Genomic DNA, 16,235 nt, shown 5'->3' with positions numbered 1-16,235 from the left:
CTTACCTAGCAACTACACTTCCCAGCCTTCTTGCACTTAAGTGGTCAGTGTTTGCCAGTAGATTATGGGCTGATATGATTGGGCCAAGGTCTGTAGCAAAGTCATAGGGGATGCTGGAGCAAACTTGATTTCAAGAAATCAATGTGTGCAGATGGTTTTGCTAGTCTGGACTGCTTAACTTGGACTATTGCATGATGGAGGAAAATTACTAGTATTGATATGTATGTGACTAGGCACATACACACATATATACATGTATTTACTAAAATAACTTTAAATTATTTAAATCTTAACATATAAGTTTAAGATTTTTTTTCACATTTTTTTTAAAAAATTTTTAACGTCTTTATTGCAGTATAATTGCTTTACAATGGTGTGTTAGTTTCTGCTATACAACAAAGTGAATCAGCTATACATATACATACATCCCCATATCTCCTCCCTCTTCCATCTCCCTCACACCCTCCCTATGCCACCACTCTAGGTGGTCACATAGCGCTGAGCTGATCTCCCTGTGCTATGCAGCTGCTTCCTACTAGCTATCTGTTTTACATCTGGTAGTGTATATATGTCTATGCCACTCTCTCACTTCGTCCCAGCTTACCCTTCCCCCTCCCCGTGTCCTCAAGTCCATTCTCTATGTCTGCGTCTTTATTCCTGTCCTGCCCCTGGGATCTTCGGAACCTTTTTTTTCTTTTTTTTTTAGATTCTATATATATGTGTTAGCATACGTATTTGTTTTTCTCTTTCTGACTTACTTCATTCTGTATGACAGTCTCTAGGTCCATCCACCTCACTACAAATAACTCAATTTCATTTCTTTTTATGGCTGAGTAATATTCCATTGTATATATGTGCCACATCATCTTTATCCATTCATCTGCCAATGGACACTTAGATTGCTGCTATGTCCTGGCTGCAATGAATATTTTGGTACATGACACTTTTTGAATGATGGTTTTCTCAGGGTATATGCCCAGTAGTGGTATTGCTGGGTCATATGGTAGTTCTATTTGTAGTTTTTTAAGGAACCTCCATACTGTTCTCCATAGTGGCTATATCAATTTACATTGCCACCAACAGGGCAAGAGTGATCTCTTTTCTCCACACCCTCTCCAGCATTTATTGTTTATAGATTTTTTGATGATGGCCATTCTGACTGGTGTGAGGTGATGCCTCATTGTAGTTTTGATTTGCATTTCAATAATGACTAGCGATGTTGGGCATCCTTTCATGTATTTGTTGGCAATCTGTATATCTTCTTTGGAGAAATGTCTATTTAGGTCTTCTGCCCATTTTTGGATTGGGTTGTTTGTTTTTTTGATATTGAGCTGTATGAGCTGCTTGTATATTTTGGTTATTAACCCTTTATCAGTTGCTTCATTTGCAAATATTTTCTCCCATTCTCAGGGTTTTCTTTTCGTCTTTTGGTTTCCTTTGCTGTGCAAAATCTTTTAAGTTTCATTAGGTCCCATTTGTTTATTTTTGTTTTTATTTCCATTTCTCTAGGACATGGGTCACAAAGGATCTTGCTGTGATTTATGTCAAAGAGTGTTCTGCCTGTTTTCCTTTAAAAGTTTTATAGTGTCTGGCCTTACATTTAAGTCTTTAATCCATTTTGAGTTTATTTTTGTGTATGGTGTTAGGGAGTGTTCTCATTTCATTCTTTTACATGTAGCTCTCCAGTTTTTGCAACACCACTTCTTGAAGAGGCTGTCTTTTCTCCATTGTATATTCGTGCCTCCATTATCGAAAATAAAGTGACCATAGGTGTGTGGGTTTACCTCTGGGCTTTCTATCTTGTTCCACTGATCTGTGTTTCTCTTTTTCTGCCGTACCATACTGTATTGATTACTGTAGCTTTGTAGTATAATCTGAAGTCAGGGAGCCTGATTCCTCCAGCTCTGTTTTTCTTTCTCAAGATTGCTTTGGCTATTCGAGGTCTTTTGTGTTTCCATACAAATTGTGAAATTTTTTGTTCTAGTTCTGTGAAAAATGCCATTGGTAGTTTGATAGGGATTGCATTGAATCTGTAGATTGCTTTGGGTAGTATAGTCATTTTCACAATGTTGATTCTTCCAATACAAGAACATGGTGTATCTCTCCATCTGTTTGTATCATCTTTAATTTCTTTTATCACTGTCTTATAGTTTCCCACATACAGTTCTTTTGTCTCCTTAGGCAGGTTTATTCCTAGGTATTTTATTCTTTTTGTTGCAGTGGTAAACGGGAGTGTTTCCTTAATTTCTCTTTCAGATTTTTCATCATTAGTGTATAGGAATGCAAGAGATGTCTGTGCATTAATTTGGTATCCTGCTACTGTACCAAATTCATTGATTAGCTCTAGTAGTTTTCTGGTAGCATCTTTGGGATTCTCTATGTATAGTGTCATGTCATCTGCAAACAGTGACAGTTTTACTTCTTCTTTTCTGATTTGGATACCTTTTATTTATTTTTCTTCTCTGATTGCTGTCACTAAAACTTCCAAAACTATGTTGAATAATAGTGGTGAGAGTGGGCAACCTTGTCTTGTTCCTGATCTTACTGGAAATGGTTTCAGTTTTTCACCACTGAGGACAATGTTGGCTGTGCGTTTGTCATATATGGCCTTTATTATGTTGAGGAAAGTTCCCTCTGTGCCTACTTTCTGGAGGGTTTTTATCATAAATGGGTGTTGAATTTTGTCAAAAACTTTTTCTGCACCTATTGAGATGATCACATGGTTTTTCTCCTTCAGTTTGTTACTGTGGTTTATCACATTGATTGATGTGCATATATTGAGGAATCCTTGCATTCCTGGGATAAACCCCACTTGATCATGGTGTATGATCCTTTTAATGTGCTGTTGGATTCCTTTTGCTAGAATTTTGTTGAGGATTTTTACATCTATGTTCCTCAGTGATATTGGCTTGTAGTTTTCTTTTTTGCTGACATCTTTGTCTGGTTTTGGTATCAGGGTGATGGTGGCCTCATAGAATGAGTTTGGGAGTGTTTCTCCCTCTGCTATATTTTGGAAGAGTTTGAGAAGGATAGGTGTTAGCTCTTCTCTAAATGTTTGATAGAATTCACCTGTGAAGCCATCTGGTCCTGGGCTTTTGTTTGTTGGAAGATTTTTAATCAGTTACAATTTCAGTGCTTGTGATTGGTCTCTTTATATTTTCTGTTTCTTCCTGGTTCAGTCTCAGAAGGTTGTGGTTTTCTCAGAATTTGTCCATTTCTTCCAGGTTGTCCATTTTATTGGCATATACTTGCTTGTCGTAATCTCTCATGATCCTATGTATTTCTGCAGTGTCAGTTGGTACTTCTCCTTTTTCATTTCTAATTCTATTGATTTGAGTCTTCCTTCTTTTCTTGATGAGTCTGGCTAAAGGTTTTCAATTTTGTTTATCTTTTCAAAGAACCAGCTTTTATTTTTATTGATTTTTGCTATCGTTTCCTTCATTTCCTTTTCATTATTTCTGATCTGATCTTTATGATTTCTCCTAACTTCAGGGGATTTTTTGTTCTTCTTTCTCTAGTTGCCTTAGGTTTATGGTTAGGTTGTTTATCTGAGATTTTTCTTCTTTCTTGAGGTAGGATTGTATTGCTATAATCTTCCCTCTTAGAACTGGTTTTGCTGCATCCCATAGGTTTTGGGTCGTCGTGTTTTCATTGTCGTTTGTTTCTTGGTATTTTTTGATTTCCTCTGATTTCTTCAGTGATCTCTTGGTATTTACTTGTGTATTGTTTAGCCTCCATGTGTTGCTGATTTTTACAGATTTTTTCCTGTAATTGATGTCTAATCTCATAGCGTTGTGGTCAGAAAAGATACTTGATATGATTTCAGTTTTCTTAAATTTACCAAGGCTTGATTTGTGACCCAAGATATGATCTATCCTGGAGAATGTTCCATGAGCAGTTGAGAAGAAAGTGTAATCTGCTGTTTTTGGATGGAATGTGCTATAAATATCAGTTAAGTCCATCTTGTTTAATGTGTCATTTAAAGTTTGTGTTTCCATACTTATTTTCATTTTGGATGATCTGTCCATTGGTGATAGTGGGGTGTTAAAGTCCCCTACTGGGATTGTGTTACTGCCCATTTCCCCTTTTATGGCTGTTAGCATTTGCCTTATGTATTGGGGTGCTCCTATGTTGGGTGAATAAATATTTACAATTGTTATATCTTCTTCTTGGATCAATCCCTTGATCATTATGTAGTGTCCTTCTTTGTCTCTTGTAATAGTCTTTATTTTAAAGTCTATTTTGTCTGATATGAGAATTGCTACTCCAGCTTTCTTTTGATTTCCATTTGCATGGAATATCTTTTTCCATCACCTCACTTTCAGTTTGTATGTATCCCTAGGTCTGAAGTGGGTCTGTTGTAGACAGCATGTATACGGGTCTTGTTTTTGTATCCATTCAGCCAGTCTGTGTCTTTTGGTTTGAGCATTGAATCCATTTACATTTAAGGTAATTATCGATATGTATGTTCCTATTCCCATTTTCTTAATTTTTTGGGGTTTGTTATTGTAGGTCTTTTCCTTCTCTTGTGTTTCCTGCCTAGAGAAGTTCTTTTAGCATTTGTTGTAGAGCTGGTTTTGTGGTACTGAATTCTCTTTGCTTTTGCTTTTCTGTAAAGGTTTTAATTTCTCCATTGAATCTAAAAGAGATCCTTGCTGGGTAGAGTAATCTTGGTTGTAGGTTTTTGCCTTTCATCACTTTAAATATGTCCTGCCAGTCCCTTCTGGCTTGCAGAGTTTCTGCTGAAAGATCAGCTGTTAACCTTATGGGGATTCCCTTGTATGTTAATTGTTGCTTTTCCCTTGCTGCTTTTAATATTTTTTTCTTTGTATTTAATTTTTGATAGTTTGATTAATATGTGTCTTGGCATGTTTCTCCTTGGATTTATCCTGTATGTAACTCTCTGCACTTCCTGGACTTTATTGACTATTTCTTAACCCATATTAGGGAAATTTTCAACTATAATCTCTTCACATATTTTCTCAGTCCCTTTTTTTTTCTGGGACCCCTGTAATTCGAATGTTGGTGCATCTAATGTTGTCTCAGAGGTCTCTGAGATTTTCCTCATTTCTTTACATTCTTTTTTGTTTATTCTGCTGTGTGGTACTTATTTATACTATTTTATCTTCCAGGTCACGTATCCGTTCTTCTTCCTCAGTTATTCTGCTATTTTTAATTTCATTTATTGTGTTGTCCATCCTTGTTTGTTTGCTCTTTAGTTCTTCTAGGTCCTTGTTTAAAGTTTCTTGTATTTTCTCCATTCTATTTCCAAGATTTTGGATTACCTTTACTATCATTACTCTGAATTCTTTTTCAGGTAGACTGCCTATTTCCTCTTCATTTGTTTGTTCAGGTGGATTTTTACCTTGTTCCTTCATCTGCTTTGTATTTTTCTGTCTTCTCATTTTGCTTAATTTACTGTGTTTGGGGTTTCTGTTTCACAGGCTTCAGGTTCGTATTTCCCATTGTTTTTGGTGTCTGCTCCCAGTGGGTACGATTGGTTCAGTGGCTTGTGTAGGCTTCCTGTTGAGGGGACTGGTGCCTGTGTTCTGGTGGATGAGGCTGGTTCTTGTCTTTCTGGTGGGCAGGACCACGTCCGCTGGTGTGTTTTGGGGTGTCTGTGACCTTTTTATGATTTTAGGCAGCCTCTCTGCTAATGGGTGGGGTTGTGCTCCTGTCTTGCTAGTTGTTTGGCATAGAGTGTCTAGTGCTGTAGCTTGCTGGTCATTGAGTGGAGCTGGGTCTTAGCGTTGAGATGAAGAATTCTGGGAGAGATTTCGCCATTTGACATTACGTGCAGCCAGGAGATCTCTGGTGAACCAATGTCCTGAACTCAGCTCTCCCACCTCAGAGGGAGAAACACTTAACACAGAGGTAGTTATGGAAAAGTGATAGTCAACAGACCTTTTCAGAAAGATCACCTTTACCAAAGGTCCACATTCAGAAGTTGAGAATCTGGGTATGTATTTTCTCAAAATCATACATGCCTGTATATCCCCTACAAGTCTGTGTATCCTCAGGGGCAACTTCCCCTATTTGAAGATTGACTTCTAGACTAGGGCAGTGCTTCGGGTATTGTGATGTGTAGATCATGTGCCCTAGAAATACCTAGGATGTTTGTTAAAAGTGAAGATATTGGAGATCTAGCTCCAAATTCCATCCATTAATTGTAGAGCTGAGGCCATAGAATCAAGTTTAATGCTGTCCAGGTAATCCTGATACCGGTGGTCTCTTCTAGTCCAAACACAAAAAACCAATATACAAAGAAACCACAATCTCTTTCCTACCTCTCAATACACATAAAAGGAAATTCAGTTCATAACTCCCAGCAATATTTCTCAAACATTGCATTCTTTCTTCCCAACTCCCTCATACTCAGACTAACTCTGTTCCTTTTATTCACCACTGACATCTTCCGCCACCCAGCAATTTCACCAAACAATAAACATACCGGCCCCACCCACCTCCCATTCCTGGTTATGTGGATTGACCTCGCAGTGTCCTTCTCTTTCTCCTCTCAACTCTCTCCATTTTCATCTCTCATTTCTATGATAGTGCATCACAAATGCCCAAGACTCATGAGGACAAAAGTAGATTTGCCTCCATGGGCAGACAACATGCAGTCTTTCTGATGCAGAGTGTAGTGGATTTGATGCCTTTCTGCCAGCTCCAGAAACCTCAGTGACTGAGAACAGCGTCGTGGAAGAAACCGTTCACAGATTCTAAGAGTGACATGAACCAAAAAATTAATATATGAAAATTCACAGGATCACTGTACCTTTCTAACTGCCCTGTATAAGTTAACTCCATGAACTTATGAGAGAGGTGTTTTTTGTTGCTCAAGTTACAAGACTTTCTTCTTTTTGATCAGAGCAATGTGCAGAGAGAAATAAAGGAAATTCAGTTTGGAAAACTGGGTTCATTTCTATGTGAATTGACAGAGCTTTCTCCTGAAGAGGAAAATAGACACGCAAAGTCTTGCAGACTGTGTTCTCTAGATTCCATATCTAGTGTGAGAGGTTTATTTGGTCAAAGCCATGAAAGGAAAGGGGAGAAAGCAGGACGGGGCAAAGGGAGAAAACTAATTCCATGCAGGTCTGACAAGGCCTCAAGGAACCCCACTGGGATGAATCTCTAGGGTATATGTGGACAGAGTTATCCCACTGTGGGATGAAATGTCTGGGGCAGGTCTTTTATATCCCCACTTCTCTCAAACACCAGATGTGAGCTGCCCTGGGAAAGGTGAGAGCTGGGAAGAAGAGATTGCTCTCTAAAGCTGAGGAGTCCCCCGAAAGAGCCTACAGCTGAAGACTGCCCGCTGACTACCCTCCCCCAACTTGTCGGCAAGCACTTCCATGAAGGGGGATTTGGTCTGTGTGTCTCCAGCTTCATCTTGAAAAGGATCTGTAGAATGAAAGGAGAGGGACAGAGAGAAAGCCTGGAGTGGTTCTGAAAATGGAGATATGGGAGCAATTTTGAAAAGGGCATGAGAAAAGGAAAAAGTAGCAGTTATGCTGGAATGCCTTTGATTTAGGAAAGATAGATGGTAAAACCGAATGCTGGGATCTTGTGTACTCTATTGGATTTAATCGCCCATCAGCATTTTTTTTTTTTAGAGAGACTTAAGCAAACATTTAAATTCCTTTCAGTTCCTTTTGGATCTGTGATAATGAGCATAGGCTAAATTCTAGCTTTCTATTGGTAACAAATGGATTGTCACTCCCTTGCATAAAACTCTTCAGTGACTTTTCATGACCCTCATAATGTAATCCCTCCTTCCTAAAATGCCAAACAAGGTCTGTAGTTTTCACCTTCCGTCAGTTTTTACAATCCCTACTTCCTTCTCCTTCTCTGTCCTCTGTAGCCATAATGAATGCTTAGCTCGCATTCTCTCTTCCTCCTAGCTTTGCACACATGCGTTTTTTTCAGTTTGAGTCACTTCTTCTCACTTAGTTTCCTCATCTTCCAGGTTTCAACTTAAATCCCACCTCCTCAGGGAGCCTTTCCTGACCCCCAACACCCCAATTATACTCTCCATCACAGCTATATTTTGTCTTCCAAAACATTCATAATACTCCAAAGTATTTATTTATCTCAGTTCCTACTTTCTCTGAGCAGCTGAAAATTTTGTGAGGGCAGGGAGGCATCTCTTTTGCTTCTCACTTTATCTTAAGTGCTTTATGTGAGAAAGGATGTTTTTTAATGTTAGGGTTTTTAATCATAAGCAAGTGCACATGGTAGAGGATTCTAAAAAGAACTGCCGGAAGTATTGAAACAGAACTAAATTGTTGGTACTTTAGGTTGGACTGGAATATGAGTAATTACTATTATAATAACTGTGATCATAGTTAACACTTCAGTGATGCTTACTCCATGTTAGGTATTATTTTAATTCTCACAACAATCTGAGAGAGTCTGGTTATGTGAAATGATTATAACAATTCATTACATCTATATTTCGTCAGATGCAGGAACTAAACAACAGATGTTTTAATTTCACACAGTGTAAGTATTACAGGCCAAAGATATGAACCCCGGCTCCCAACCCAATGCTCTTAAGTAATATTCCATTATACCATTTTATATTTGAGTTTGCCGTACATAATAACAAGAGAAGGGGACCATATTTTCTCCCTATCAGGATTGTTTTAGTTAAGAAACTAGAGGGTATATATTTCTGTGTTTTTTCCTGCTGAAAAATGGACTCCCCTCTTCATTTGCTCTTATATCAGATATCTGAATGTGCATTGAACAGTTACCCTGGTCAGCTGTTAGCTGACCTCCTCTTATTCACAAAGAGAATCTGCAGAGAGTATGGATGATTTAACAATGGCTTTTGAAGTTATATACTGCCGAGATTGAATGCATGGGCTATAGCAGAGATTGACCTGGGTTCAGCTGTCATCTACTTTTGGGCACAATCTTTTGAACATATTTTCTCAGTTGTAAATAAAGATAATAATAATAGTACTATCACACTTTCAAGGTTACTTGAAGAATAAGCATAGTACTTGTCATTTACTTCAAATGGCAGAGAGAAAAAGCCTGTTTTATTTCTCTACTGTCATCCAAAACGTTTCCATGCTACCTGTTGTAACAGCTTCAAACTGCTTGTTATAATCTAACGGTAGCTAGTTTTATTTATGTATACTCATCTGGATAATGAAATTTGAGCAAAATTTATCTGACTGATCATTTCTATGGTTCTAGTGACTTATAAGTTTATGGTTCAAGATGATGGTAACTAACCAGCGCAGTTGCTAATACTTTCATGCCCAAGGTAAAAGTAACCAGGGTCATCATAACCCTGCTTGATATTCATACCTAGCTGGATGTAAATTCAGTGTGGAACTTTGGGGTTTCACCAGGTCCTGATTAGTGTTTTTAAAATACTTCTGGTATTTTTCTGCTGTAAGCCCTGTGTTGTTTCCTTAGTGCTGATCTAGCCTAAGGCCAGCCAATCTCCAGTCAGAGCCCACAGCACACACTGCTCATCATCAAGTTTCTCTTTCCAGCTGAGCCTTAATGGCTCCTCCAAATCCTCCCAAGCAGCCAGACAACTGATTGGAGTTGGCCAGAAAACTACCTATCATCCCAGGAATGGGAATTCAGAGAAGTGATGTTAGTAAAGGCTAGAAGAATTAGATGAGGCTTATGATGGAGATCAGACTTCAGGCTTGAATTATGAAGACAAGGGATAACGGAAGAATTCATTTCAGTATTCTGATCCTAGTCTGTACCACCATATAACATTTATGTTTTAAAATACGCCATTCTATTTTCTGGATGCCGATCCACATCTCCAGCAGCAAGTGCGTAAGACGTGTTTTATACTAAATTATTATTCGTGTGTTCTCACCCTAGCCAATTCAATTTTATTTTTCATCCCGACCACAGATGGGTTTGCTCATTACCAAGGATGAGAAAAAGAGGGAACGTACATGGCTTGTTCCTACTAATTTCTAGTGGTCTTTCAAGCAGCCAGCTCATATTTGCAACACTTGGGAAAAACAGATAAGAGCAGCAAATAAAGAAGTAGACAACATAAGGGACATTGGGAGTGATTAATATTGGAGATTTTAATTCTGTGCTTCTTAATATTTTAAGGGTCTCATTTCTTTTGGAAATGTTCATGAAGGCTATTGATTCTCATGCCAAGAAAGACATGCCTATTAAGACATTTAAAGTGTGTATATGATCTCACAGACCACTAGGGGCATCCATGAATCACAGCATAATAACCTCTGTGTTAGATTGTGGCTTCCCAGAATAAGACATCCTATTACTACTCGCCAGCAGTTGAACAAGGGCGTGATTTTTCCGGAAACATAGCACCTTGTAATGCAGAGGCCCCCAACCCCTGGACCATGGACCTGTACTGGTCCACAGCCTTTTAGGAACCAGGCCTCACATCAGGAGATGAGTGGCCGGCAAGTGAGCAAAGCTTCGTCTGCCGCTCTCCATCGCTTGCATTACCGCCTGAAACATCTCTCCCCCAACGCTCCCCCACGCTACTGTCCATGAAAAACTTGTCTTCCACAAAACCAGTTCCTGCTGCCAAAAATGTGGGGGACCGCTGTTGTAATGCATGTTGGATGTTACGTGAGCCAGAGCTTCCTCAAACTTCTATTCATCATTTTAGAGCACTGTTCTCCCATTTCAGCTACTTGCATTCTACTTTCATGATTTTACATATATCTGTATAAAATGAAAATTTTAAATAGTTTGTTTAGTATTTTTCTTTAAATTAATTTTCTAACAAATTATTTTCTATAAACTTTATATTCCTACAGTGAATGTAAAGTAGATATAACATCCATATAGATTTTCATTCCCATAATGATCTTAAGAGAAATTATTATCACTGTTTTATAGATGTGGATACTGAGGTCAGAACATTGAAGCAACTTGGGTAATAAGTGGAACAAGTAAGATTGAGGTACAGATCTAACTGGCTTTAAAGCCTCTCTGTCAGCCACTGAGTTTATTACTTCTTTTGTTTTCAGTAGGCTATAAGATGAGATGTATAAATGAAGACATTTAAGGAATCTGGACAGATTGCACTAATAATTTGGCTATAAATTGACTTTCCCTCATAAAAAAGTTAGCAAAAGATCTCATAAGCATTTATATAAACACCTGAGCTTACGTAATTTTTACTCTTTCTTGCTTTCCTTTCTTATTACAAGAAAAATACTTGTATTGCAAGAAATTTAAAAACCACCCTCCAAAATATTGTCTGGAGATAACCACTAATAACATTTTTGTTTCACTGGGTTTTTTTTTTCCATCCATAGAGGGAGCTGCTATAATCCTATTTCATAAATTTGAAGTTCAAATTAAAGTCAAAATGCTTTTTTATTCACATTATAATTATTCTTAGCATTATGCTGTATGACTCCTGCAATCACAAAGGGAAGTTCCATTGCTAAAATGTAAATACATAACTAAGAAGAAAATATAGGTAGAGGAATGACATCAGCGAGATGGCAGTATGAGAATTTGTAGAGCTCATCCCCTCTCAGAAACATCAATTTGGACAACTATCCATGCGTGAAGATACCTGTATAAGAGCTAAGGCTTCCAGGTGAGAGATTACAGCATCTAGATGGAGCACAGAAATAGGAAAAGGTGCATTGAAGAAGGTAGGAAAGACAGTTTCATATCACCCCCCGTTACCCCTCCCACAAGCCTGGATAGCCCAGTATGGAGAGAGATACCTCCTCCATGGGGGAGAGTGAAGTAAGCACCTGACCTCATTGGGGATCCCACACCAGGTCCACGGCAACATCACGCAGACTTGTTGCAGTCCCAGGATCTCAGTCTACCGCAGTACTAGGTTGGCTTTCATGGTGCCTCACATGGCCCAGGTTCCTGGTGGGGTCCCATGAGCCTAAGATTTCAGCCCAGCACAGCACCAAAGCAGCCCCCCAAACCTAGGCTCCAGGTAGGTTATTTGGAAACAAGCTCCTGGTCCAACCTAGCACCAGGACAATTTTTCCATGAGCTTAGCTTCCCAGCCAGATCACATGTACCTAGACCTACAGATAAAAAGATGTTCAGCATCACTAATGATCAGAGAAATGCAAACCAAAACCACAATGAAACGTCACCTCGTATTTGTTAAAATGACTGGGGCTTCCCTGGTGGTGCAGTGGTTAAGAATCGCCTGCCAAGGCAGAGGACACGGGTTCGAGCCCTGGTCCGGGAAGACCCAAATGCCGCAGAGTAACTAAGCCCGTGCACCACAACTACTGAGCCTGCGCTCTAGAGCCCGCAAGCCACAACTACTGAAGCCTGCATGCCTAGAGCCCATGCTCTGCAACAAGAGAAGCCACTGCAATGAGAAGCCTGCGCACTGCAGCGAAGACCCAACACAGCCAAAAATAAATAAAAGTTTTAAAAAAATGGCTATTATCAAAAAGACAAGCCATGACAAATGTCAGTGAGGAGTGGAGAAAAAAGGAACTCTTGTACAGTGTTGATGGGAATGTAAATTGGTGCAGACACTATGGAATACAATATGGAGGTTCCTCAAAAAAAATCAAAAATAGAACTAACATGTAATCCAGAAATTTCACTTCTGGGTATACATCCAAATAAATGAAATCACCACCCTCTTGAAGAGATATCTACACTCCCATGTTCATCGCAACATTATTCACAATAACCAAGACATGAAAACCACCTAAGTATCCATCAGTGGGTAAAGAAGATGTGGTATATGCATACAATGAAATATTATTCAGCCATAAAAATGAAGGAACTTCTGCCTTTTACAACAACATGCATGTACCTTGAGTGCACTGTAGTAAGTAAAGTAGGTTATACAGAGAAAGACAAATACTGTATGATCTCGCTTACATGTAGAAGCCAAAAAAAGAGCTAAATTCATAGAAACAGAGTAGAATGGTGGTTGCCATGTGCTGGGGGGAGGGGTGAGAAAACTGGAGAGATGTTGGGACAAACAAAGGGTATAAACATCCAGTAATAAGATGAAAAGTTCTGCAGATCTAAGGTGTAGCATGGTGACTATAGTTAACAGTACTGTATTTGTGTATTTGAAATTTACTAAGAAAGTAAATCTTAAATGTTCTGACCACACACCAAAAAAAAAATTAATTATGTGAGGCATTGCAAGTGCTAAGTAACCTTATTGTGGTAATCATTTCATAATTATATGTGTATATGTGTATACCTAAAACTTATACAATGACAATATAATGTGTCAATTATATTTCAGTAAAGCTTGAAAATATAAAGATTTGAAAAGAAAAAATGTATATAATAAAATTACTTAAAATAATTTTCATATGGTACTTTCTCATCAGTACATTGTCATTTAAACAAAAATTGAGTTATACTTCTAACTTTCAGACCCTTAGTCTGTTTTTTTTTAATTTCATATTTTGTATGGAATTTTTTCAGCTTTCTCATAAAATTAACTACTAGATGTAAATCTTGAAAACATCTTTGACTATTTCCCCAGGTTATGACCCAGAGGTCGATTTCTTGATCAAAAGGACTACTTATTTTAAAGCCTTTTAATATAAGTGATGGGTCTGTTTGTTTATCTGTTTATTTATTGGCAACAACCTTTTCCTTTGGAATACATTCTTGTGAAAACGTTGGTTAAGGTTTCTTGCTCTGGCTTAGAAAAATAATGGACATGTGACTCAGGGCAGGTCAATCAAATGCTACCTCTTTGAAAATGAAGAGTATAGTCAAAAAAACTAAAAATACTTCGACCTGGTTCATTTCATTTCAGCCTCCCTAAGAGATATCCATTAGCTCATGCTTCATATACTTCCTCCCAGTGTTTTTCTACCTCTGTCTGAACCTGCTCCCTTCAGTTCTAAGAACTCTGAGGTATCCTGCTAATGAAGTCCTACCTGCTTCAGTTGGCTAGTCAGTTTCTAATGCCTCAAACAAGAATTCTAAAGAACAACATTCTTGTTTGTAAATTTCTCTCCAAAAAGATCAAACCAATTTCCATTTGCATCAGTAATATATGAAAGTGTTAAGGTAAGATTCTGAAAGAAATGGAGAATACCCAAATGACAAACTGGAACTGACTGTGTTTTCTTTAAAATTTGCTTGATCAGAAGCAACATTCTCTCTTCTTTCATCGAAACTAAGTAATTCCTGTCTTGCAGTTAACATCACAGTGAATGAATGAAATCTCAACCTCAAAATTAGAAAACTCATTTTGTGATGGGGGCATAGTAGTTTCTTCAGCAAACACAAATGTGTTTTGCTGTGCTCTGTGGAGACTTTCTTTTTAACAGTATGCTTGAATCTCCTTTGGAGTTACTTTGAAACTTGTCCAGTCTTGCCAACAAGTGATTATCAATTAGATGTTTCTGTGAATAAACATCCAATTTACTGCAGTGATTTGCAGATACAATTTTACCCCTTTCTGTGCATCTGTTTTTATTTAACAGCATATAGCAATAATGAATATATAAGCATAAAAATAGCCAGGTATGTATTACTTTAAGTGGTAATTAGGAAGCAAATCACCTGTGGAACTGGTGGGATGATTGTTAGGGTCTATTAGGCTTGAATAATCCCATTTACATTTGGAGTTAAATTTAAACATAGAACAAAGGATTAAAAGCCAAAAGAAAACACAGGTATTTAAGTATGAAGATGATATGGTTACTTAACTGACACTGAGGCTGAAGACAGTTGTTAAAAACAAATTAAGATATTCCCTTTCTGGAGAATGGAGGCAGAGAAAGAAACCTTTAATTAAGGCGTGGGTGTGGGTGGGGGGAGGGGGGGAGGGATTCTTCAACAGCTGTAAACCCCTAAAAATAAACAAGTTGACTGATTCAACTCAAAGCAGAGCAGATGGTGTTCAATAAAGGGAATATATAGTTACAGTTATGAAGAGTAGGTATGCTCTCATAATTATCGGTAGAAAAAAAGCGTATATCAGTTTGAAATGTTGGCAGTAATCAGGCAGGAAGAGTTTGTTACCATTTCAGTTGAAAACATTTTGAGCTATGGAATCAACTGTCTACTGTGATCATTCCATTGAATGCATTCAATGGAGAAGGACTACGTGAGAAGGGATATGCATGTAGGTTTTGGCCTCAGAATACCTAGGTTCAATTATCAGCAAGTTAGCTAATCATTTCAAGTCTTAGTTTCCTAAAATGTAAAGTGGCAATGAATACAATTGACTTCAGTGTATTTTTGTGAAGTTTAAATGTGCACAGTGGTCTACCATGTAATAAGTAGTCCAGAATGGAAAACTCCCATTATCTTAAAACAATCATGTACTATTTTCTATCATGCCATTGTATTTGTATTTGACAAAATTGGATTGCTATGAATTAAAATATATGTTTCAAACCAAGCTATCTACTAATTTATATCAGGGTTTCTTATTAGTGACACTAATGACATTTTGGACAATTCTTTATTGTGGAAGGTTTATCTTACACACTTTAAGATGTTTACCAGCATCCCTGGCCTCTATCCACTAGATGCCAGTAACTGCCTCCCCCAAATGCACAGCCATGACAGTCAAAACTGTCTCCAGAAATTGCCAAGTGCCCACTGAATGAGAGCCACTAAACAAAATCAAAATGCTTAGATGATGGTTTTGGGAGAGTATTTCAATGATATTTTTATTTTAATTACCATGTGTATGTGTTCACTACCTTAGATGAATATTTACTAAAATTTACTAGTAAATTAAAGAAATTGACTAAATTATGATATGACAGTAAACACCCATGGACACAATCAGTCATCTTTGAGGTATTGTTGTGTTTGAAGCCAAAGTGGAGAGTCCAAGGTGCACCGTATGCTTAAGTCCTTTCCATTCTCATCTTTCATTACAGCTGAGATAGAACACAGATGAGAACACAGCTGAGATGAGCACAGTGAGATGAGCACTAAGAACCAACTGAGGTAAATTTTAAGTGTTTCTATGTGTAAGTGAAATGCTAACTTTCTATCATGGAACCAAAACCAGTGGTTGTGTAGTAACATCATTTTGTATTAATATATTTTCAGTTACTGAACTTCTCTTTCTGGAAGTCACCTCTGCGCCAAGTATTGGGCTAGGGGTTGACAATACAGAGACATATTCACCAAAGTCTTTGATCGATAGTCTAATAAGGGATTCATCTATGTATCTTGCTTGACTATATCCGCAGGTACATTGAGGACTGCAAGACACATTAAATACATGTAAGATATTTATATAATACATAAGT

At 37.9% G+C, this 16,235-nt stretch overlaps 1 long non-coding RNA gene across 1 annotated transcript in view; it reads left to right on the top strand.

The window, feature by feature from the left end:
* Nucleotides 1-15,914, top strand: part of LOC132597026 (uncharacterized) — a 256,998-nt gene extending 241,084 nt beyond the window's left edge. The window contains exon 5 of the long non-coding RNA XR_009563318.1: nucleotides 15,858-15,914. This is a non-coding gene — a long non-coding RNA (uncharacterized lncRNA). The remainder of the gene's footprint in view (nucleotides 1-15,857) is intronic.
* Nucleotides 15,915-16,235: the final 321 nt, after the last annotated feature.

Source organism: Globicephala melas, chromosome 3 (assembly GCF_963455315.2).
Source record: "Globicephala melas chromosome 3, mGloMel1.2, whole genome shotgun sequence".
Lineage (NCBI taxonomy): Eukaryota > Metazoa > Chordata > Mammalia > Artiodactyla > Delphinidae > Globicephala > Globicephala melas.
The sequence above is the reverse complement of the archived record's forward strand: the minus strand, read 5'-3'. Positions and strand labels throughout refer to the sequence as shown.